This window comes from Pleurodeles waltl, chromosome 7 (genome assembly GCF_031143425.1).
Source record: "Pleurodeles waltl isolate 20211129_DDA chromosome 7, aPleWal1.hap1.20221129, whole genome shotgun sequence".
NCBI classification, from domain to species: domain Eukaryota; kingdom Metazoa; phylum Chordata; class Amphibia; order Caudata; family Salamandridae; genus Pleurodeles; species Pleurodeles waltl.
The window spans coordinates 1,391,849,856-1,391,867,863 of record NC_090446.1 but is presented as its reverse complement, the minus strand read 5'-3'; the positions used below and the strand labels follow the sequence as shown (position 1 = coordinate 1,391,867,863).

The window sequence follows — 18,008 nt, the reverse complement described above, 5'->3', positions numbered from 1 at the left end:
TTCAGGTGGGCACATGGCATGGCACCTAACTGTGACACAGCACATTTTGGCACATATACGAACTAACTACGCCACACATGGATTTACTTACATTACTGCAGACACACTTGTGCAACCTATGTGGTACATGACCCTCTGCTCACCATTCTCCTCCATAGGCCACAACCGCTGGGGCAGATGATGAGATGGCAGCATCCTCCGGTGTACAGACCCCTGGCGGACCTGTCGACAATGGAAGACAGACACATCATAATCACTTACAGACTTGATCGTGCCACAATCCAAGACCTGTGTGCCCAATTGGAGCTAGACCTGATGTCATCTATCCACCATCCCACAGGAATCCCCCCTCTGTCAGTGCTCCATTTCCTGGCAAGTGGCTCCTTTCAAACAACAGTGGCCATGGCAGCAGGGATGTCTCCGCCAATGTTTTCTAACATGTTGACCAGAGTGTTGCCTGCCCTACTGAAACACATGCGCAGCTACATCGTGTTTCCCTAGGTGGAGGATTTGCCCACAGTGAAGGCTGACTTTTATGCCCTGGGAGATATCCCCAACATCATTGGTGCCATTGATGGTACACATGTGGCATTTGTCCCCCCCCCCTGCAGAAATGAACAAGTGTACAGAAATAGAAAAAGCTACCATTCGATGAATGTGCAGATGGTGTGTTTGGCGGACCAGTACATCTCTCATGTGAATGCCAAGTATCCTGGCTCTGTGCATGACGCCTACATTTTGAGGAATAGCAGTATCCCTTATGTGGTGGGCCAACTCCAGAGGCACCGGGTGTGGCTAATAGGTGAGGCCAAGGTCCCCACACAGTATGAGTAGGTGTCTGGGTATGGGGTAGTACCTAAGGGTTAGTGTGTGTCTAACAGTTATCCTTCGACATTTGCAGGTGACTCTGGTTACCCCAACCTCTCATGGCTACTGACCCCAGTGAGCAATGCCAGGACAAGGGCAGAGGACCTCTACATTGAGGCACATGGGCGAACTAGGCGTATTATTGAGAGGATGTTCCGCCTCCTGAAGGCTAGATTCTGGTGCCTCCATCTAGCAGGTGGCTCCCTATACTACTCACCAAAGAAGGTGTGCCAGATAATCGTGGCATGCTGCATGTTGCACAACCTGGCATTGCGACGCCAGGTGCCTTTTCTGCAGGAGGATGAGCATGGTGATGGTCTTGTGGCAGCAGTGGAGCCTGTGGACAGTGAGGAAGAGGAGGCAGAGGAAGAAGATATTGACAACCGAACGAACATCATCATGCAGTACTTCCAGTGACACACAGGTGAGAGACTGTAACGCCTCCTCACATTTCTGAATACTGTAGGACATTGCAGAAGTCAGCCTCTATATAGTAATAAAGATTTGCCTCACCAGAGTCCAGTCCTCCTGCTACTCCTGCGGGGCCCTCAGGGGGCATGATTGCCAAGACTTGCTCCTCCCATGTTGTTAGTTGTGGGAGAGGAGGTGGGGGTCCACCGCCAGTCCTCTGTACGGCTGCCTGGTGTCTTGCTACCACGGAACGTACCTTCCCCCGTAGGTCGTTCCACCTCTTCCTGATGTCATCCCTTGTTCTTGGATGCTGTCCCACTGCGTTGACCCTGTCCACAATTCTCTGCCATAGCTCCATCTTCCTTGCAATGGAGGTCTGCTGCACCTGTGATCCGAATAGCCGTGGCTCTACCCGGATAAGTTCCTCCACCATGACTCTGAGCTCCTCCTCAGAAAACCTGGGGTGTCTTTGAGGTGCCATGATGTGGTGTGAGTGATGTGGGAGGTGATGATTGATGTGATGTGTGGGGTGATTTGTTGGGGTGTGTGGAGTGAGGTGCATGGATGGTGTATGAGTGATGGTGTTCTGTGCCTTTGGATGCTGGTGTGGTCTTTGCTTTTCTCTCTCTCTGCTTCTTCAAACTTTTTTGCTGTAAGGGGTTGTGGGTAATGTGATTGTGTGTTTTATAGTGGTGTGTGTGTGTGGGTGTGGTGTGTGTATGTGTCTGGTGTGTGTATTTTGAATTGTCCAATGTGGTGTAGTTTTGTAAGTGCGTTGATTTGTGGGTCGTGATACTGTGGGCGTGTGCCTGTTGGCGTAACAATGTGGGTTTTGCTATCGCCAGTTTATCACTGACCTTTGGTGTGGCGGACTTGTGTGGGTGTCTGTATAGTGGCGGAATTCTCAGTGTGGGTCATAATACCTGTTGCGGATTTCTGCCGCGGACACGGTATGTTGGTGGCCGTCAGAACGGCGGTAAGCGGGATTTACCGCCAGGGTTGTTATGAGGGCCTATGTGTTCACAACTCTTCAGAAGGGGATCAGGCCTGTCAGCACTCTACACAAACGTTACCCACAGAGTTCACCTGGGAGCAGAGGTTACTTCTCCATTAGGGCGGAGGAGCGTCCCCCCACCCCCGCCAGCAGCAACAGCTACACAACCTTTACCATAAAACGATAATAAACTGTGTTTGTTATCGTTTTATAGTAAAAGGGGCTTGGCCTATGGGCTATGACGGGGACGAGCAGTACGCATGAATATTTGGCCGGCCGTCTTGGGCCGCCCAAACACGCATGCACACTGGGCTCCGCGTTGCTGGGTTGGAGACAGCAGGCAGAGACTTTCAGTCTGCCACAGGGTACCCTGTCTGGGCGCTCCATCCAATCCTAACGCTGCTTTCATGATGCCAGCAGCATGAAAGCAGCGTTAGGACTGGGCGAAGGACAGGCTGGGAAGCCTGTGCCTGCAGTCCAGTCTAGGAGCGGATCGGAGCAGCGCGGCACAAAAAGGTACATTTTTTAAACAAATTACATTTGTTATTTTTTTTCTACGTGACTCTCCCCACCCCTCCCTTTTCCCCCGCTAAAAAAGCCGTGCCACCCGCCCCTTATCCGTCCCGCGAACTGCTCCTGCTTGGGAGGGCAGAGGTGTGCTTTCACTGAGCTATCACTTGTCAGCTGTCTCAGAGAAGTAGCATAGGCTGGCTCTCAAACAACCATAACTACGTGAAATATTGGTCAACCAATTGAAATGCCCTCTGGCGGTTATGTACTGTATTGTGTTATGTGTAAGCCCTTATTTTATGAGTAAAAGTTCAGGCTGCATATTGACTTATTGATTGATAATGGATGTTCTATTGAGTCTGTAACCCTACGTCACCTTCTTCAGTAAACCATGGAGTGCTCAACTTCGCTAGCCGGAAGGACAAGTGCTAAGGGGGTGTACTTGGTGTCTGTTCGCGGCTGAACAGTAGGGTAAAGCCCCAGGACACCAGTAGTATAAGGCTTGGAATGCCACAAGCTGAGCTCAGTAACCCCTGTGTGCCCTGGAACTCCTGAGAAAGTTCCCACAACATGTGGTCGGACTCTCTCTCTCTGTGCCAGTATTTCTGTGAGGAGCAAGCTGGTTGCAACACAAAACACATGCAGATACACAACACTTACTCACAGAGCGTTGCAGCGACTCTTCCTTCCGCAGAGAAAGATACAGTGAAACTCTGTTTGGGAACCTGAGAATGAAAAATATTAACATGGCTTAAACGAGAGCTGTAGTCCTCACGGTAGGATGCACTAAACAAGCACTGCCAATGGTAAAAGACACTAGACATGTACACACAGAGCACATTGGCTCCAGTACCAAGCATGTATAATAAAAGGGTGCAAGTGGTAGTCAGTGCTTTAAATGGGATTCCAACTTGGGTTCAAAATGTGCACCCCACACCATTTGCTTGGAGGATTTGCCCACTAAAATCTGTCAAAAAATGTCTATGAAAATAACACACCAGATCAGAGGAAACCATGTGCAGTGTGCATGTGATCTCTCATTCCAAACTTGGAATGATGATTCTGCATGCCGTAGGTACCAGACCTGCCAGGATCAGTAATTAGCAGATGCACAATTCATAGCTGAGATTGTGCATTTCTTGGAATCAAGACCATCAAGGCCGATTCTTTATCAGAAACTCTTACACAAGGGTTTCACACACTTCTCAGCATCACGTCGGCTTTAAAGTTCCTTCTGATATTTATGACCATATTTATACTTTTTTAGCGCCGCATTTGCGCCGCTTTTTGACGCAAAAACGGCGCAAACTTACAAAATACAATTGTATTTTGCAAGTTTGCGCCATTTTTGCATCAAAAAGTGACGCAAATGCGGCGCTAAAAAAGTATAAATACGGGCCTTAATCTCTCCAAACAAGTGCACATTCTACTGCCTGGAGGCCAGGATCCTGTCATCTGCTTCACCTTCCCTCTCTCCCACCCTTATTAAATGAGGTTGCCCTCTTCCCCAGAGCAGACTGCATGGAAGCTTCCTAATTCTCTCTTAAATGAGGAGGTCACTCCTAATGCTTGACTAACAAGGATGCAACATGGCAGCCTAGCTCCTGTCAACATAGAGGCTTCCAATGAACCCTTTGCATCTCAACTACAGAAGCCAGGGAGGATCTGTGCCAAATACTTAGGTGGCAAAATCCAGCACCACCTTTCTCTCCGTGGTCCACCCAGTCTACCATGTCATGGCTCCCACAAGTAAATGGAACAACAACGGATAGGGGACTCTCTCACTGGGCCCCGCATCTCTGGAAGAGTACTCCCCTGGACACGCGTAATGTCCCTAGTCTCATCCAAATCATAGTCAACTGAATACCCACTTTGTGATGTGCCCCTAACCTGCGGCCAGCTGAAATGTGTTGAACCTAGGATGCCAAGCTCTATGTACGCCAAGCTTCATAAAATGAATGCATCAATGTATAGTGTATCCTCCCCTTGCGGAGAGGGGTCAGCCAAACATGACCTATGCTGCTTTCTGGAGCACTTAGAAGCTGCTACTTTTTAGAGTGTGTGCTATATGAACAGAGGTCACCAATACATCTAGATATTAATACCCAGCTTCATGTACCACACACTAGACCAACCTATAACTTAACTTAGGTAATAAAATTACAAAATTGTGTTCAGTTATTTAGAAATTCTAATCCCTGAAAAAAAACACAGAGTCCACTGTAACCTACACTGATCTGAGCGAAATAATTTGTGGTGATCAAAGATCAACCCGCAACAGTAACCAAAGCCGGGAAATAGCACTCACCACCTTCCAACGGCATAGTAACACAAAACTCTGAACATGCATGCAACATAGTCCAAACATTGCCACTTTGTGTGGGTCACTGGCTTTTAATACCTGATGCGCCACTTGATATCATGCGCTATTTACCATATGTATACACTGGTTAATTTGTAAAGGAATACGTGCTGGTGCCCTAAGCTCTGCCCATAAACCCGCAGCTGGCCCTATTAAATGTCAGCATGCATTATACCAAGGCTGCCCAGTGTTGAATCCATATCATGCTGCCTTAATCTACTACCAGACACCCTCTGCCCCTATTATCTCACTCTGCGGGTTCATACTTTCTCCCTCTTCAACTATTTTCCCTCTTTCCCTTCCTACTTCTTTCCTCTTTGTGTGTTTTTCCTTCTCTCGCTTTTGATAAATGTCTGCAGAGTTAAAAAAATTCATGGTCCTGGTAATGAGTGCTGATGGGTCCCACTAGCAACCACCAGCTCAAAATAAGCAGTATGTATTCAATTACGAAAACCCACAAAACTCGGCGATATGTAAGCAGTGTGGGGCAGCCCTCCAGTCTTACCTGCCATAAAACCTTACAGCTCATTAAAACTGGTATAGTTACCTTACTGACACCCAGTGGAGACTCCTTCGCTAAGACGGAGGAGCGGTGCCCTGCTGCTTGCAGCAGAAAGAAAATTAAATGATAATAACGGAGCATTATTATTATTTTATTTTTCACTGAGCCAGGTTAGAGCATGGCGGGGCTGGAGGAGGAGTGGTTTGTGCACCATAAGTGCGCATGTGTGCTTGGTCGGGGGTGCTGAGCCGGCCAAACACACATGGGCACTTTGCATTTCTCCTCCCGGCTATACTGCACAGCACAGGCCTTCACTACCACTGTGCGCACCGGAGCAGGCCACTCACACCAATCACGACGCTGCTGTCATGATTGTGACAGCAGCGTCGTGATTGGCTGAGGGGAGTCTGGGACCCTGTGTGCTTCCCGACAAGAACAGAGGAGGTGAACCCATCTCCCAACGGACAAGGTAAGTGTTTTTAAAATTATATATATATATTTATTATTTTATCCCTTCCCCTCCACCTCCTTTCAGTGGCAGCCGCCACTGCACACAGAGTCACAAAACCGCAATATGGCTCAGCATTCTATTTATATTTTGGCCTGATAACCTTGTTCTAACAATCTGTCTTATGTAGTCCAAATATGGTGGATGAGGAACCCTTTAAATTCAAATTTAAGGTAAAGCCTCTAAAAATACAATAAATGATCTACAATTTGAATTAAAACATCATTCTTTATTGATAAGTAAATTTCCAGACATGATTTCATGTGTAGCCAAAGCCAACGCGTTTCATTCACTAGGAAACTCTTCAGGGCTACAATAAAATCAATACACATATACAATAAACACATGAATAAAAGACGTCCATATACACTTTTTTTTTTTTTTTAAAGACGAAAAAGAAGAAAAAAAGTATATAACCATTGACCTCATATCTTATTAGTAGGCTTCACACATCATTGAGCACCTCAACCATAAGTCCAAAATATTATTCTACAATACATTATCATCTAATAATGTTGGAAGTGCACCACTTTCGAATACATTCACCTTGGAAAGTTGGCACCCATAACACAAATTGTTCGTCAATAAGCATAAGTTATCCAGATTGTTCCTTATCATCCATTAAATGTATATTATTACCCTTATTAAAATCACCACTTTCCCATTATGGAGCAATCTCATCCAAACCAAACGTTATGGAAGCTAAGACAAGTGAAAATGTCTTTAATTTCTTGATTTGAAAAGAAATACATTTCTTTTAAAACCCATAGCCGCATTACATCCTATCATAAGTATTGTCACTTCGAGTATGTAAGTGTGAACACTTCAAATAAACCCAGGCCCATCATTTTTAATTAAGCATACAATGTTTCTTGTTTTTACTATGCCATCATTTCCACCAATAATCCATATGAATTGATTCCTTCCAATGTATATAATTCTCAGCCAGTATCCTCCCTTGAGTCTGTTACTCCACTTTATTCAAGGGACCCACTTCAGAAAACTTCAAAAATATTGCGTGGGGTATTAGACAACCAATCCATAAAGTATACCCGCACAGAGATGATATCTAGAGATCACTGTGGAGAGCGTTCATACATCCACGAAGACCGAAATAGCTGTCGCACCCTAATTCTAAAATATTAAACGGACCCTCAAAATCCCAACCCGTATATTGTATCTTCACAGCCAATATATCTAGAGGTCACCTTGGAGGGCACTGATGCATCCACGAAAACCGGTGTGTCTGCCCCACTCTATTTATGTAGGCCAAAGCTTTGAAAGCAAAATGGAGACAGGCACTGGAACCCATTGGAACGTCCAACCAGGCTAGCAAAAGACTGCAATGACTTACAAATGCAGACTGTGTGTATGATACAAATGCAAGTTAACAACAGGAACACCTATTCAAGCGGGGGTGGCTGGCTCCACTCTGAAGTACATTTTTCTCGGTTATTGCTTTGCATTGTATGAATGGTATGTACTCTGTTCCCTTTGAAATAGTAAGTATGGTTTGGTGTTGGAAGTGGGAGATGTTACGGTCGCCATTTGCCTCCAGGGTTACTTGAAATTAGCGGAATAGACGTAAAATGGCGGCGCGTGCATTGGCGCGTCCAGTAATGGGGATGACAACAGGATTGCGTTACGCACCAACACTGCCCTTCTCCACGTGTGAAGCGAACACCGTTCAACAGGGCCGGCTTTGGGGCGGTGCGAGCGGTGCGGCCGCACTGGGTGCTGGCCTCAGGGGGACGCTGTGCTTAGAAATAACCTCAGAAACTTGCGATTTAAAAGCACCTGCTGAAAAGTTCCTTGTGCGTCCAGCCTTCAGGCAACAGGCGTAATTATTTTGCCCCCCACCTAACGAAGGGATGCCCTCTTTGCATACATTATGCCTGGAGCAGGCATAATGTAGGGCAAAGGGTTACAAAGTGGCACAATGCATGCATTGCACCACTTTGTAAATATTGAGCAGCATTTTTGGCCTTCTAACGCCACATTAGCGTAAAAAATGACACTAATGTGGCATTAGAAGGGCACTAGAGGCTCTTAAATGTGCCCCTATGGGGCATATTTGAAAAAAGTGGTGCTGCACCACTTTTCTTGTGCCCCTTGGCGCCCCCTAACGCTACCATGTGTGCGTCATATTTAAAATACGGCACACCATGGCAGTAGTTAGGGCAGTAGCGTCAGAATTATTTACTCTAGTCCGGCGCTTTGCAGGATTAGCATAAAAAATGTTGACGCAAAGCACCCAGTGGCCCATTGTAACCAATGGAAGTCTCATTTTAATGCCTACCCTGAGCAGACGTTAAAGGTGCCAGAAAAAAAGTAACTCAAAGAAATCTATCATATTTCTTTGCGCCAATTTTTTGCCGCCTCCCCCTAATGCGGAGATGCCCACTTTGCATCCATTATGCCTGGTGCAGGCATAATGTAGCGCAAAGAGTTACAAAGTGGTGCAATGGTTCATTGCGCCTCTTTGTAAATATGGTGCAGCATTTTTGGCCTTCCAAAGCCACATTAGCATTAAAAAAATTATACTAATGTGGCATTAGAAGGGCACTAGGGGCTCTTAAATGTGCCCCTATGGGGCATATTTGAAAAAAGTGGCGCTGCACACAGTGCTGCGCCACATTTCCTGCTTCCCTTAGCGCCCCCCTAACGCCACCATGTGTGCCTCATATTTAAAAAACGGCACACCTTGGCGGTAGTTAGGGGACACTAGCATCAGAAGTTTTGATGCTGGTCAGGCACTTTGCAGGATTAGCATAAAAAATGTTGACGCTAATCCTGCAAAGCACCCAGAGGCCCATTGCAACCAACAAAGCCTCCTGTTAATGCCTGCTCTGAGCAGGCGTTAAAGGTGCCAGAAAAAAATGACGCAAAGAAATCTGTCAGATTTCTTTGCGCCATTTATTTGGCCCCCCTAATGGGAGGAATCCCACCTTTGCGTACATTATGCCTGGTGCAGGCATAATGTAGCTCAAAGGGTTACAAAGTGTCTCAATGCATGCATTGTGCCACTTTGTAAATATGGCACAGCGTTTTTGGCCTTCTAGCGCTACATTAGCGTAAAGAAATTACGCTAATGTGGCATTAGAATGGCGCTAGGGTGCCCTATATTTTATGTAGCTAGCTGAGTGGATTAGTAAAGCCAGACTTTACAAGTGCTTTAAAACACATGAATGTATGTGAAAGGGGAGAGATGGAGAGGTGAGGGGCACATTTGCGGGGTGGTAGTAAGTGAAACGGAGGAGGAGGTCATGGGGTGGAGGGCGCCACAATAAACTGTTGCACGGGGTGCAACCAGTCCTAAAGCCGCCCTGCCGTACGACCCTGAGACCGCAGTCGCTGATTGACACGTTTGGCGATATCTCACGATCCAAATTCAGTTCATATTAAACTGAGGCCGGCCTGATTGGGGGTGAATAAAAGCAGATTCCTGAGGGGGTTCATTTAATTAAAGCAATTCCCAGCAGCCAAAAGATGAAGTGTCTTGTATTAATAATCGTTGCACACTCGTTAAGTCCATATCACACCCCGTATAGTTACATTTTCTATTGCGATTGGAGCCGATGTCCAATTCCACTGTTTTCGCTGAGAGGCAGAATTGCACAGGTTTAAAATGAATTTCACCAAAGCCAGTATTCTCTTTTCTAGATATATTCTTGGGCATTTTTCCTCTGGAGATGTTGTCTCCTTTGTGCACAAGGAAACTCGTGTAAACAGGGTCACTGAGTTACTTGTAATCCCCCAAGGGGCCTTGTAATTCCACTTATTGAGCACATCATTACAAGTAATCCATAATGGGACCCTTAGGCCCATATTTATACTTTTTTAGCGCCGCATTTGCCCCTTTTTTTGATGCAAATATGGCACAAACTTACAAAATACAAGTGTGTTTTGATAGTTTGCGTCGCTTTCGCGTCAAAAAATGACGCAAATGCAGCGCTAAAAAAAGTATAAATATGGGCCTTACTGTGCTAGTGATTTGCATTCAGCTTAACTGCCCGTTTTTCATGTGTATAACCTAAAAGCTTGGACCCATATTTATACTTTTTTAGCGCCGCATTTGCGTCATTTTATGACGCAAAAGCAGCGCAAACTAACAAAATGCAATTGTATTTTGTAAATTTGCGTAATCTTGCGTCAAAAAATTACGCAAATGCAACGCTAAAAAAGTATAAATATGGGCCTTACTGTGCTAATGATTTGCATTCAGCTGAACTGCCCGTATATTTTTTATGTCTATAACCTAAAAACTTAGACCCATATTTATACTTTTTTAGCACTGCATTTACGTAATTTTTTAGCGCAAACTTCCAAAATGCAATTGTATTTTGTAAGTTTGAGCCGATCTTGCGTCAAAAATGACACAAATGCGGCGCAAAAAGTATAAATATGGCCCTTGATATGGATACAGGCTTCCTGGGCCTTTGTTGTGCACCGAATGTAGAACGCTACATAATAAATGAGGCTAGTACTGCTCAATACCACAAGCCAATTCAGATAACTACTTGAAAAATACCTCCTAACAAAAGGGTACCATGCATAGAAGGTCAGAGTAAGTACAACAGCCTCTCAGGCGCCTCTGCACATGATCACATTTATAAGAAAATTCAAATGTGCACCCTCTCCAAACCTGCAGGAAATGAACAGGAAGATGTGGTTGTGACCAGAAGACAGACAAGAACAGGCTTGCAAGGCTGCTATTTCTTCGACTGATAATTTTCTGCAATCATGCAATTATCACTAACAGTGTAAAAGTAATATAAAGTCAGAATGTCACCATCTGAGGGCAGCAGGCTGTCAAGAATTGGATGCTGAGAAGGTCTGTTAAGTCTAGTGTTGGTGATGCTCAGCACAGAATAGTTCAAGTGAAAGGTGTCAAGTGTCTCTTTTACAAGGTCCCAGTTAGGAGGAAAAACATACAGAGAGCAAGAAACCTCCTTAACAGTCTGGTAGATCTTGCGTGAAGATGAAGATGAATGCAGAAATAAACAGCAAGGCACACATCAAACTCCATGATATACACCGCCATCCATGCTGCTTTTTTGATGGCTATTGTTTTGTTTTTGTGCCATTGGCAAAGTCATGTTTTGAGCATAGTGGGGAGGGTTGCATGGGTTATCACTGTTGTTTGCACTGAAAAACATGACTGGTTTTACGTGGTGGAGTCAGAACCAGTACTCAGTTTTTAACTATAGTTTTTTTCATAAATGTAATTGATCTTTATATGATATTCTTATTTTCCAACCTCACTGTACACTGACTTGGGCTGTGAGCAGCACAGGTTCGATGCCAGACCTGGCCTTTCCTCAGACACTGCGCCAACCTCCGTGACGTGCAGGTTTCAGCTGTTCAGTGGAAGAGGTTGGCTGCACAACCCCGCCAGCGGCCAGGCTCTGCGCCCAATGTGCAATGGAGTGCCAATCCCTGCTGCGGACAGCCTCTGGCAATGCACAGCCCCGCCTTTCACCAGCTCCTGCGCCAAACACACCACGAGCAACAAACTCTGCTGTGCAAGGCCTGCACCCACCTGCTGCAGGCAGCCAACCACTTTGGCAATGCGCAGGTGGGGCTGTGTGAAGAAATAACCTGCAGCCAAAACACAAGGTTCGACCCATAGTGCTTGCGGTTTAATAGGCCTTTCTTTTGTTATTTTTTCCCTCAGATTCACAAACCCATTACTAGGATTTGTGAATCCGACTCAAGCTTCACAACCTGAAGTTTGCCTCAGATTTGCAAGTCCAATTTCTGACTTGCGAATCCCCAGGACCTAAAATGGCTGCCAAGGACTGCAATACTGAGATAAGTTACGCAGTCCTTGGCCGGCATGTTAGGTGTAGCGGATTCATAAACCAGAACTTGGACTAATGAATCTTGCAAGTATTTCGGCTTTTTTACAATTTTTAAGTGAAGTGGAGCCCTTTTTTGTAAAGTGCATGACCCAGTGACTGTGCTATATACCCAGTAATATCTGCTACAAGAGAGATTTTACTATTTTTGCATCCAATCACATCTCGTCATACTGTGGTTCCCTGTCTGAACCACTATTCCAAAAGGGGGGATGGGAAGAAAAGGCTCACTCGTCCAATTAGATCTCTTTTTTTTAAATCACAGACTCACAATTTCACAGACTCACAAATTTGTGAATCCCAGCTAACAAAAATGATATCCCTTTAAATCTCATTTAGCAACTTTTGTAAACACTAATATCTCGAAAATTCACCTTTCATGCAAATTTTGGTGTAAATCCATTTTGTTGTTCGGGGTGTAAGTATGAGCAACATTTCCTAATGGAGTTAAAATGAGAAAACACTTCTTTTTCACACATCTTACCAGGGGTGTTAAGATTTAACCTTGTTTAAGAAGCAGTACTGCTTGCACCCAAATCTTTTCTGGTAGGTAAACCATGCACCAAATGACCTCCGCCATGCACAGCCACACTTGGCGCCAGGGATACTGTAGTTCAATTTTATGCACAGCCATGTGTAATCACAGTAGATTTTGCCTGTCTATGACTGATGATTCTTTACTAATAATTGCCTTTTTTAGGGTCAAACCTGCACAAGCATGAGCTTGCGCATGTGTATCGCTTGCGAGACGCTTTAGTAGTTGGAAAAGGGCTTGGAGCCCCGTCCATGTCACGTCAGTGTCTTTCATTGGTTCGTGTGCTTGCCTTTTAAAATCTGCTTGCTTTCATTAGTGGAAGGCATGCATACGTCATGCCTTTCCCGGTGGTTAGCCCTCCTCGAGCACAGCGACCAAGTACTGAAAACATATGAGGCTCGCTGTTTTCCGTCTGTTTTTGGACTACTTTTTATCTTTTTTCGCAGCGTGATCTCGCTTGGCAGAATTCGAGTGCTTTGCATGATATCAACCCTGTTACATAGTTAATTAAACTTTTGCTGGTTATGTAGATATTTGCACTTTTGCCAATAGGTTTCACTACGAGTGAACTGTAGCAGCACGATAGTTTCCATTTAAATTGGCAAGAAATGTCCGGCTGGGAGGTTACAACTGCTAATAGCTCTAACTCTGAGAAATGCGAGACCCTTTGCATTGCAAATGCTTGTTTTATAATGATGTAAGGATTTATGGAGACACATGAATCAAAGTGTCATGGATGATGTCATGCCCGGCTCAGCCCCTCTGCCGGCATGCCGGATTGATACGGAATAGTCCTCAGCCCGATCAGGAGGTGATTGTATGGGAAATTATCTTATGGATGTCAAGTAACCAGCAGTTGTTATTGTTTGTATGGTTTGTTTATAAAATGTTCATAGGATCTGCCTATTCTACAATTATACTCGTGCTGCAATGTATGTGGTGGGAGAAATGTCGCAATGATCGGTGTTGTCTTGAAATGCATTTATTCGACGGTTCTCTGCTGCTTCTCATTACCTAAGGCCGCAGCTGTAAGCCATGTTAGTACCACTGGGGTATTCCTGTTAAGAGTGTGTTGTGGGGACCAAATTCTAGATGATTCAGAGGAAGAGCCAGAACTCGGACTACAATTGGCCATGATGCCCGATCTGTTGTACTGCCATGTTGTTATCCAGCCGAGTGGTTATCTAGATGTAGTGAACTGCACAATGCATTATATCTAAATGCCTATGGTTTATCATTATGATGTAACGTTGCGATAAAATGCCAATAAACAGATTTATGAAAAAAATCATGGACGATGTCATCAGTGACATCATTTAGCATGACATGAGTTATGTAATATGTGAGGTCATAAGTAGTGCATGACTGGGGCACACGTTATAGGTAGTTCACTACATTATAACTAGCAAATTTTAGTGTTTCTTAATTTTTTTAATGTTAATTCTTATCTTATTCCAAAAACTAACTATAATACTACTTAACATTAGATTTTTCAGGAAATACATATTTATTTATATATATTATAAATATATATATTTATAACATGTTTGGGTGCTTTTATTGTGCAAAAAGAAGTGGCATAAAATTAATATTTCACATGGAATTATGAATATGGAAAATATGTCATGGTTCCCTGTGAGTATGGGGTTCATCGTCGTAATGGCAGCCCACGCCCACAAACCACTCTATAAAGCGTTACCATTGCTAACTCATCTAGGATTATGCTGACAGGCATATTAATTATGTGGCAAGGTCATCTAAATTATGCAGCAAAAAATCTAATTATGTGGCATATTCTCTGGCAGTATTAGTAACATTGTTTGTGAAATCTGCAAATTATGTGGCAAATACTGTAAATCCATAATTATGTAGAAAACGCTGCAGCAATGACAGCATGGTTCTAACCATTGTCCGCTGATTTAAAAAATAATTTATTCTTGAAAGGTGAACACAATCTAAACATTTTAATTCCAATCAGTGCCCCTTCTTAGCTGCTCTTTGAAAAAATACATTTTTTCAAGCTAAATCGCTCAGGATAAATATGTAATGAAAATACAGAACGTGTAATATGGTCCTATATTGCTATCTGGAAGTTTTCGTGACATTCACAAACTTTCGTACTTGTGGTTTCTGGTGTCATCAAAACACCTCTAGCTCAATATTGGATCATATTACGCAGTTACGTATTATGGATTCACTTTCTCTTTCTGCATTAATTCTATAGATTTTTAAAGACCGCAGGCGCACAGTCTCCACACTAATAATCAAATATTACCCTTTCAGAGGATATAAATTGTGCTCCTGAGTTTGAGGGCGTTAATAGTGCCTTTATTTACAAGGTCTAACCTGTTGTATTATCAATCATGTGTTGATCGTATTTGTGGCATGTTCTCGTGGTTGGCATGATACCAGCCTGCAAGCAAAGCAAATCAGTGTTTCCCCCTTAGCTGCAGTGTTGCTCTCTTAGATCCATCTTTTCTCTAAGTGCTAGGCTGCCTTTTAAATTTGCTACTGTGCAATATCCAGGTTACCTTGTTCCCTCCATCATGTGAGACTATGAGAGGCAGAGTCCTGAATCAAGGCCTGTCACATAGAAGCTGACTCTGCCTCGGATGACCACCTCCCTGCAGTTCATCACAGACACTCTTTCCACTTCTGGGATTACATGTGATAAACCAATGCATTCAGGATTTTATAGTTTTTTTGGTCCATTTAACTAATTTAACAAACATATCTGAAAACTATGATTTGTAGGTGAACATTTTGGGACTGGAGACAGTGTGCATAATAACCTGGTGGAGGTCTGAGCCTTTTGGGACCTCTAGGCCACTCTGTCTCTGCTGAGACATCTATTTCCACAGAAACATCTACATTTATAAACAAGGTCACTAGAGTTACACAGCAAAGCAACAGTGGACCAAATTGTGCAGCGGGATTGACTACACTGTGGCCCTCATTACGAGTTCAGTGTTGTCAGGACCGCCACGCCAGTGGTGGTGGTCCGACCGCCAACAGGCCGCATAACGACCTCGGCGGTGAACAGGCTGTAACACACCCAGTTCATCGCCTGTACCTCCAGTGCAGTCCAATGGCAGCTGCTATCTACAGGCCGGCGGAAAGAACCTCACAGCCCACTGTATTACGGCTCAGCACACCGCCACGATTTCTGGGGCGGACTGACCGCCACCCAAAGCCTGGCGGAAAGGAACAGTAGATAAGGAAACACTCACCGTAGGGACACAGAAGAGGCCGCCGACGGCATGGAGCATGAACTGGAGATCTTCCCAGTGCTTGTACTTGCAATCCATTTTCGGGACCTGCAGCACCGACGAAGACGACAACAGTGAGTACCCCGCCTACCACGCAAGGGAGGGAAGGGGCCAATTATACACCCGCACGCCACAAAAACACCTAACACCGACTGCCATGCCAATACACAAACAGGTGCAGCAACATCCCTACCCATATACACACAAATACATACACACACATGCGCACTCACACTACACTTGCGTACAACCAGAACACACACCACACCCAACACACACATCACTCACACACCAAACAATACCATACCTAAACATGCCACAACACTCATACCCAGCCACACACAAATCGATCACAAAACCACGGCCGACAAAGACAACAGGTATCATACAGGCATACCAGACACATACGGCACACAACACATAAATTGGTACCATACCATAACACCATCCTCCATACCACTCACCCTACCTATACCATGCATACCAACAAAACACACATCACATTCAATCACCCACACAGACCATCCACACCAACTCCCAAACTCACCACCACACATATACCATTTCACACACAAATACAGACAGAGGCAAAGCTAGGAGCAGAAGTGATGTTGCCACAAAATCACAGTACACACGCACAGATGAGGAAAACAATCCACATACCTGTGTACATGAGGCAGCATTAGTCAAACGCAGGACAACTGAATAAAATTACACCTACTGGGCAGGTTGGCCAGAAATATTAAACTGAACAACAAAAGGGTAATACTAAACTATGTACAAAGATGCCCATTGGGCAGCCCAAATGTCCAGGTCCATGTGGCACAAAAGTGCCAACAAGGCCCCAACTCGAGTCCCAACATGACCATGGTCTGCAGAGGGCAGGGGCATCAATGGGGCAGGCACCTCAGGGCGCAGGAGGAGGGGGTGGTGGTGGTGGATATTCAGGTTAGGAAGGGGGGTGCCTGGGCTTTGGCTTGGGAGGGTGTGAGGGCTTGGCCTTAGCTTTGGATGGAGGGGGTGTGGGTTTTGACCGGCGGGTGGGAGTGGGATCAGGCCTCTTAACAAGTTTTTACTTGGTGGGGGAAGGGACATAGGAACCAGAAGGAAGGTCTTGGGAGGATTGTGAAGTGGAGGGACTGGGTTTGGGGAGGCGAAGGGAATGCGTAGGGAGAAGACCAGGAGGTTCGAACAGGTCAATGCGAGAAAGGAAACGTTTTTTAGGAGCATTTCGAGGGGCTGTGGAAACAGGCGTGGGCGTGGAGGTAGAGGGAGTGGTCGTAGGACATGTAGCTGTGCTGGATCTGGATGTGGGTGGGTGCTTAGTCTGCTTGTGTGTGGTGGATGAATGTTGGGTGCCTGAGTGGGAGGAGGGGGGAGAAAGGGTGGGAGAGGTCAAACAGGTCGTGTGAATGGATGTTGTGGTAGTGTCTGCAGGTCTGGTGTGTGTGCTGCAGGTGTCTGTTATGGTTGTTGTGGTGAGTGCAGATGTGGTGTATGGGGTGCATATCTGGGTGACTGCAGTTGTGGTGATTGTGTCACTGAGGGCAGGATCTGTGAGTGAGGATGTAGTGCTTGCAGGTGTGTGTTATGATGTCACTGTAAGGGAGAAGGGGATGGGGAGACAGTGGAGGGTGTGGCTGTTGCCATGTTTGCATTTGTCTGTTGAGTGTGTGCATGGCTGTGGCGTGATTTGTGGTGCCTGTGTGTGTCCTTGTGTTCCTTCTGTGTTGTTCTGTGTGCATGCTGTTTGGCTTGGGTGCTAGGGATGGGTGAGGGGTGCTGGATGGGGCACAGATGGCTGGGGGGCTGACAGAAGTACTAGGGACACTGTCTGCTGTCAAAGAGGAGGCCAGAGCCTGAAACAATCTCTGGAGGCCAGACAAGGCACCATGAATGTCTTCCAGGTAGGCATTGGTTTGCTGCATCTGGGATGCCAGCCCTTGGATGGCATTCACAATGGTTGTCTGTCCCACAGAGATGGTTCTCAGGAGGTCAATAGCATCCTCATTGATGGCAGCAGGGCTGACAGGGGCAGTGGCAGAGGTGCCTGTGGCGAAGGAAACGCCCACCCTCCTGGCACTGGCAACTCAGTGGAGAGCTACTGAGGGGCGGTGCTGGTAGGGGGGTGGCAGACAAAGATGTTGTTGGGGTGGTCCCAGAGGGGTCCACCACCACCAGGGAGCTGC

The 18,008-nt window shown here is 45.4% G+C and overlaps 1 protein-coding gene across 1 annotated transcript in view; it reads right to left on the bottom strand.

The window, feature by feature from the left end:
* The window catches only part of LOC138246401 (paired box protein Pax-6-like), a 151,644-nt gene that overhangs the window by 79,624 nt on the left and 54,012 nt on the right, over positions 1 to 18,008 (bottom strand). The window contains exon 2 of the mRNA XM_069200986.1: positions 3,443 to 3,507. The gene's annotated coding sequence lies outside the window, so the exon portion shown is untranslated. The remainder of the gene's footprint in view (positions 1 to 3,442; positions 3,508 to 18,008) is intronic.